The 7,688-nt window shown below is 46.3% G+C and overlaps 1 protein-coding gene across 7 annotated transcripts in view; it reads left to right on the top strand.

The window, feature by feature from the left end:
* The first annotated feature begins 620 nt into the window (after positions 1 to 620).
* The window catches only part of CREB1 (cAMP responsive element binding protein 1), a 34,449-nt gene continuing 27,381 nt past the window's right edge, over positions 621 to 7,688 (top strand). For 2 of the 7 annotated variants that reach the window (XM_083402647.1, XM_083402643.1), the window contains exon 1: positions 621 to 972. The gene's annotated coding sequence lies outside the window, so the exon portion shown is untranslated. The remainder of the gene's footprint in view (positions 973 to 7,688) is intronic. The other 5 variants (XM_083402648.1, XM_083402644.1, XM_083402649.1 and 2 more) reach the window with 5 other exon arrangements.

Genomic DNA, 7,688 nt, shown 5'->3' with positions numbered 1-7,688 from the left:
AACCATAGCTTTTACTATGCGGACCTTTGTTGGCAAGGTGATGTCTCTGCTTTTTACGATGCTGTCTAGGTTTGTTATCGTTTTCTCCCAAGAAGCAGGCGTCTTTTAATTTCATGGCTGCTGTCACCATCTGCAGTGATCATGGAGCCCAAGAAAGTAAAATCTCTCACTTCCTCCATTTATTCCCCTTCTATTTGCCAGGAGGTGATGGGACCAGTGGCCATGATCTTCGTTTTTTTTGATGCTGAGCTTCAGACCATATTTTGCGCTCTCCTCTTTCACCCTCATTCTTTAATTCCTCCTCACTTTCCGCCATCAAGGTTGTGTCATCTGATAATACTGTAATACAACTCGGATGCTTGGCCTCCCGACCGTTGGGCGCCTAAAGCACTAGAAGCTTCCTTTCGCCTAGTATATTCACACACACAAAACATTTTAGCAACTGAAATGAATGTATTGTACTCTCGGTGCCTGAAGCACCCGCTTCCCGCCATTATCTCCGCGGGGCCTCTGAGGCGTTTCTGAGGCGATTCTCCTCCCCCACACTTCGCTTTTCCTTTTCCCGCCGCGCCCTCCCCTTCGGGCGTTTCCGTGAGGGGCGGCTCGGCTCTTTCCGTGCGCCTGAGAGCGGGAGGGGGCGAGCGGGGGGAGACGGAGCGAGGAGAGCCGAGTCAGGCTCGGCGGCGGCGCTTGCTCTGTCTCTTTCTCTCTCTCTCTCAGAGTTTCCCCCTCCCTCTCTCTCTCTCTCCCTCCCTCCCTCTCCCTCTCTCTCTCCCTCAGTCGGCCGCTGCCCGCCCGCCCGCCCGCCTGCCTGTCGCCGGGGCTGGGAGAGAGAGCGCGCGCGTGTGTGTGTGTTATGTGAGTGACGCGGCGGAGGTGTAGTTTGACGCGGTGTGTTACGTGGGGGAGAGAATAAAACTGCGGCGAGAGCCTAGGCGCGAACGAAAGCAGTGACGGAGCAGCCTGCAGCCGGTAAGAGGAGAAAAGCAAAGGAAAGCCAGGAAGGGAAGAGAGAGGAAAAAAAAAAGAAAGAGAGAGAGCAGGAGAGGAAAGAACCAAGAGGAGGAGGAGGAGGAAAAAAAACACAACCAACCCCCGCGCGCACACACACACAGGGAGGGGTGTCGGCCGAGGGGCAGCAGTGGCCGGGGCTGAGGCGGTTTGGCGGGCGGGAGTCGGTGGAACGAAGGGGAGCCCTCAGGCGGCCGGGAGAGAGAGAGAGAGAAGCCAGGCCTGGCCTCGCTCCGCGGGAGGGGCGCCCGCCTCTTCGCCGCCCTTATTTTTTCGTTTTTGTTTCTCTCTTTCTCTCCCCCCCCTTTCACGTCTCCGGCCCCATATAATTCGAGATGGGAACGGGCCTTCTCGCGCCTTCTTCCCCCTCACGCGCCCCGCTGTTCCCGCCTTGCCGAACCCGGCCGCAACCGCCACGAACAAAGAATAATGGCGGATGGAGGCGGCCGGGCAAGGCTGGCGGCGGCGGCGGGAAAGACGGCGCCGCCGCTGCTGCTGCTGCGCTTCCACCTTGTGGGGGGGGGGGGCCGACATAAGACACCCCCCGACCTCTACTGCCGTTGGGGGTGGGGAGAAAGGGCCTCAGGAGAGCTCCCCCCCATACACTTCTCGTTTTAGTAGGTAGCCCTCCCCGTTGTGGTGGTTCCCCCCCCCCCCCGGTGGGGTGCCTTAAGTCGTTATTTGGCAAAGGCGCGCAAAAAAATTAAAACCGGATCGCCCCTCTACAACAGGCATTCGTGAAGGATGGGGGGCGGCGGGGGGGGGGAGAGACACGCGGCGCGCGCTTATTTAACAGCCCTACGGAAAATAGGGAAGCTCCCGCCGCCTGCTGCCTCCCCCCAGGGGCGCTTTTGCCCCTCTTCTGCCCCTGGGGCGGGCGAGGTAGACCCTAAGGGTGCGAAACACACACACAGACACACACGTGTTTTATTTTCGTTCTGTACCCAGCCTCCCTTTGTGGAGAGCAGACGGTGGTCCCGATGCCTCCCTCTTTACTCCCTGGTTACTCTCCTCTCTCAGCCTCCAGCTAAATACCTCCTGGGTCCCGCAACAGACACGTTTTGCTTTCCCGCCCCTCCGTGGGCAAGGCAAGTTCCAGATGTTTGAACCCGCAGCCCTTGGGGTCCAGCCCGGGTTGCTCTCCACAGCTAGATAGCTGATTTGGCAGGACCGCCCTTTGAAAAAAGGAAAAAAGAACGTTGTTGTTCTATTACGGAAAGCACCGCTTTAAAAGTTGTGCTTGAGCAGTGCTCTTGAGGTTGCAAGGCCTTCCGAGTTCCTTTTTAATAAAAGTATTTTGGATCAAAACTGTATTCCTGAACACTTTGTTTTCCTCTCAGCTCTGTGCCTAGAATGATACAATGAAAGCCTGGGCCCACTGAAAACAAAGTTCCTATCGGCTTCAGGGACACCGGGTTTAATCCTGGCGCCCCAGTTCCACTGTTTTGCAGTTCATTTGCTCAGTACTGTAATGCATGGTGACTGCTTATGAAGAGAGGTGTATAAATAAAGCTATTCTGGCATTAATAACTATAAGTAGAGTAATGCATACATTTTATTACAGCATCTGGTTGCAGGGCAAACTGATGAAGATCAAGGGGTTGGTCATTTAAAATGTGGATTTTGAGCTGGGGTTTGAAGTTTTGAGACATTTGGGTGATACTAGTATATGATGCATGACAGAGTAGGCCCAATTTGAATGTCTAAATTTTGCAGCAGTAATCTCCATCCTTACCTTACTGGTTTTCAGGGAAATGGACTTGATACTGAAAATACCTTAAATGAGGCTGATATAACTTCATGAAAATGTAGGGAGGCTTGCATCACACTTATATACAGTTGTATATACCATTCTTTCCCATACTGAAAAGTGACTTTCATCACAGGTGTTGAGTAGCAAGTCTTAATCTTAGGTCTCACTGTGATGATTGCAAGCATTGTCCCTGTTTGCACTCCCTAACATACTTCATACCCAGGCAACCGCATTTCAGTGACCACCTCATGACTGGTTTTGTTTATTCTATTTCTTCCTTTTTTAAGTATAGAAATTCTCAATTTTCTTGCATGTACTTATTTAGGTTCTTTAGTTTGTATCCAAATGCAACTATTTTGTATCTTGCGGGGGGGGATAATAATAACTTGCGTAATCAACAATAAGATCCTTATTATTTTTTAAATGCAACCTAGAGTCTTTGTGGTTCTAAAAAACCTAATAGTTATTACAACATACTATTTTTGGGCTAGAACCATTATAGATGCCATGGACTGTTGCCAGTGATGGAGTGAAAAGTTCATGCAAGTCAGGGCACATGATTTTCAATGAGCCCTGGTAGTTTGGGTCCCTCTGGAACAGAAAAGGATACGATACAGTAGTATAGGAAGCTGCCTTATACAGAGTTAAACCACTGGTGTATCTAGCTCTGTTCTGTCCATGCTTCCTTACAGTTGCTATCAAAGGTTTCAGATGGGAGTTTCCCAATAATTTAAGGGGATTGCAGCTGGGATCTTCTGCATAGAAGGTAGATCCTGTACAACTGAGCTACAGCTACAGCTCAGTGGGAGGACGAAGAGAAAACCAAGTGTCCCAGTTTGTGTGCAGAAGCATTTCCACCATTGGATGCAACTCATGAAGTGTTACCCTCAATTGACAACTGGATACATACAGGGGAGGGGGGACATCATATATAAACAGCCATGAAATGAAAGAGATACAGTCACTGACTCTCTTAAGAAAAACAAACCTTATTTTCTCCTTTCCCTCCACAGTTTATGTCAGTCCCTTAGCGCTAAGGTAGAAATTTGTCAGGAAAATGCTGTGCCAGGTTTTTTGTTGTTTTTTTTTTAAAGAAATTAGGCACACAGTGTAACAGTAGGAAGAAACTACAGTGGTGCCCCGCAAGACGAATGCCTCGCAAGATGGAAAACCCGCAAGACGAAAGGGTTTTCCGTTTGCAGAGGCGCTTCGCAGGACGAATTTCCCTATGGGCTTGCTTTGCAAGACGAAAAATGACGAAAAAAATTGAATTTTTTTTTTGCTCCAAAACCCCTTATTTTGAATCGCTAAGCTGCTAAAAGCATTTTAGCAGCAAAACCGCTAATCCCCCACCCCTTAAAAAGCCGTTATTAGCCCTTAAATCGCCAATAGCGCTAATAGCGCTACTCCGTCAATGGGCTTGCTTCGTAAGACGAAAAAACCGCAAGACAAAAAGACCCGCGGAATGGATTCTTTTCGTCTTGCGAGGCACCACTGTACTTGTCTGTGTGTCACCAAGAAAGGGGAGTTGGCTGTGGACCCACACATCATACATTTAAAGCAAAGAATCCTGGGAACTGCAGTTTACCAGAGCTACACTTCCCAGGATTTTTTGGGGGGGGGGTACTTTAGCTGTATGGTGTGTACACAGCCTTAGCTTGTCTTAGCTTTAGACCATGTGGTTCTTCTCTAAAGTAGATCTGTAAAGTATGCATGTATTGGGGATTATCTTGCATCATTTATATCTAACCTGGCTTGCTTTGGTTCCGTTTGTAGGGATGGCTCATAGACTAAGCACCATATACCCAGGATGCATTTAGTAACAGTATTCTTCACAATGCAAACCAATTCGTTTGTTTTACATTCTTCCCTGATGAGATCCATGGAGAGCTGGATTATGTGCTATGTCTAACAAGTATTTGACCCCCTAAACATGCATCTTAAAACAATTTAGTATGCCAGTATGGTATGATGCACCTAGTTCTATACGTATCTCATCACAGAATGACCATTTCTTTGTGCAGTTGCTCATAGTGCTAGTTTTTCATTGGATTTCCCCTTTTGCAAGCCATGAGTTGTCTTAAGCTTATTTTTACTGTAGGAAAACTAGCACTGAAAAGCCTTGGAAGGATAAGGTGGGTGGGGAATTATATTCTGGGATGTGAGGAATTACTGCAGAAAATGTGAACCGGTGTTCTATTGCATCATTTCCCCTAGTGTTGCAGCAGGACTGTAATGGACCACTGGGTTTTCACATCTTACAAATGAATGGAGCTCTTTTCACATCTTACGTTTATTTTGTCACGTATTATGTTGCTGGTTAACACTTTTGCTTTCTGTGCAATATCAAGGTGAAGTAATTATTAAATGTAGCACTTTAGTCATGCACAGCAATAGTTGTTCAACCTCTTGCTGGAAAACCTGATTTACGCACCCTTTGACTGCCTTATCTCCTAGTCTGGATTTCCAAGGTGTCTTAAAGGACTTCAGGGATCCCTTCTTTTGACTCATGCCACTTCCTACAAATCCCACTTCATGTCTGACAAATCTAGAATCCTTCCAAGGCACCCTTTTCAGTTTGAAATCAATCCATATTTGATGCACAATCCTAGTATACAGTGGTGCCTCGCAAGACGAAAAGAATCCGTTCCGGGAGTCTTTTCGTCTTGCGGTTTTTTCGTCTTGCGAAGCAAGCCCATTGACGGAGTAGCGCTATTAGCGCTATTGGCTAAAAAAGGGCTAAAAACGGCTTTTTTAGGGGGGGGATTAGCGGTTTTGCTGCTAAAATGCTTTTAACAGCTTAGCGATTCAGAATAAGGGGTTTTGGAGCAAAAGAAAGTTCGATTTTTTTTCCGTCATTTTTCGTCTTGCGAAGCAAGCCCATAGGGAAATTCGTCCTGCGAAGCGCCTCTGCAGATGGAAAACCCTTTCGTCTTGCGGGTTTTCCGTCTTGCGAGGCATTCGTCTTGCGGGGCACCACTGTAGTTCCATCTTTCTCCTCTTAACCTAAGGTGGACAAAAAGGGGATATTGCGCTACTGGTGTGATCCCCTTGTGGGTTGATGAAGAGAACTGCTATAGTTCAGTGGTTTTCTGCCTTCCAGAAAAACTTTCCGTATTGATCTGTCTGCTGCCTTACAGAAGATTCTGGGACATTGGAGGGTGTATTGTCTGTTCCTGTGAAAATCCAAACACACCTGTTAAGCTTCATGGCTGCCCTGCATAAATGGAATGCACCCTAGATTTCATGTTTTTCTCAAGCTTCCCCCCCCCCCCGCATTTTTGCCTGTAAGACTACCCCTCCTTCTGTTCCACAGCTTGTCATGCAGATAATCTTGTTTATACAATAATGTATATGCAGCCTGCTGCTGTGAGCAAAAATCTGGATGGGAGCCTTTATCCAGCACTGAATTCTGATCTACATAACAGGACAACGCAGTGGCTTTTTCAGACCAGGTTGGAATGATGAAGGAAGTGAGGGAGCAGAGACCCAGCTCACCTTTATCTTGCATGGTGGTGGAAAGGAGGTTTCACATGCCTCAGGATCTTACTAGTTCCTGAAAATGTGAATATTCCTTCCAACTGTCCCATAATTTGAGCATCACTGCTCTGTTGCAGTATAACACAAAAGGAAGATTAGAAATGCAGATTAAGATATCTTTCAAGAAATATGCTTTGCTGAACTTGTTGAGAAATGCTTCGAGATTCCAAGAATTCTTTGGGTTCCCTGAAACATCAGTCAAAATCACTGCTCTTGTCAGTTCTTTTTAGTAAGGCTTACAGTTCTCCATACTGTAATCATGCTTATCTAATTGCATGTCTAAGCCTGTAATCTTATGATCACTTGGAAGTAAACCTTATTAGATTCAGACTTGTTTCTCTAAAACGTACCTAGGACCATACATGTCAGAGTGAAAGTAGTCACACTCGTTTCCAAATAACTTCAGTTAGACTTACCTTCATTCGGGAGAAAAGGAAGAGCCATTATGTATTGCTGTTTATTTATCAATGGCCTTCTGGCATTCACTATATATTTTGAAGTATCTACAGATGAATTATTCCTTCAACCTTAAAATTACAGTGAATGTGAGCATCTTAATTTGTACAGTATATTTTCTGCCCTGGTTTTCAAGTTCCTGTAGACAACTGAGCTGGCATACTACAATAAAACGAAGGCTGGAATTCTGAATGAATTAGCTTTCTGCATACCTGAAAAACAGCACATATTTTCCACTTAGCTTGCAGTTTCAGTATCCATAGGTTTCCATATGTGATGTCAAAGAAAGAAAGATACTTGCCCCATGACAAACTTTTTCTTTTTATGACTTCCCCACTATACCTGCATATTCATCTTCATGTGGTTTTCTCAGTCTATTTTCTTTTAGCCAGCAACTGGTGAAGAACTGAGTTTTAAGTCGCTCATGTTTTTATTGGCTATATTATATTCTATAGTGATCACCACTATAAAAGCAAGCCAGAAACAAATGGTTTAGCAACTTGTGCAACATCATTTTGCTTCATCTGCATAATCTCATGTTCTTGTACACACAAATGCAACATTGAGTGAGCTGCACGTTCGTGATAGTTGCTCCATAGCAAATACCATGATTCTGGGGGCGTTTCTTCATCCTCCTAAGAACAGTGTTGAGGAACCTTTCTCATCCCAAGTGCCACATGCCCTCATGGACTGCCATCCATGGATGGGCGAAACTCAAAAGAGGTTTCTACACAAACCACCACCACCCATGCTTTCACAGTTAATGGCACCTTCCAGCCAGGCAAAAGTACCGAAGGAGGCTAGACTGAGCTGGTGACAGGTATGGCCTGGAGAGAATCTTGAGGGTATTCTAGAGAGGCCTGCATCTGCCCCCTTGGCCTAAAATTCTGCATCCCTGCTTTAAGAGCATGAAAATTGTTTCTTTCCC

The sequence above is a fragment of the Podarcis tiliguerta genome (assembly GCF_965153285.1).
Source record: "Podarcis tiliguerta genome assembly, chromosome: 1".
Classification (NCBI taxonomy): domain Eukaryota; kingdom Metazoa; phylum Chordata; class Lepidosauria; order Squamata; family Lacertidae; genus Podarcis; species Podarcis tiliguerta.
Note: the sequence above shows the minus strand (reverse complement) of the source record. Positions and strands in the feature narration are given on the sequence as shown.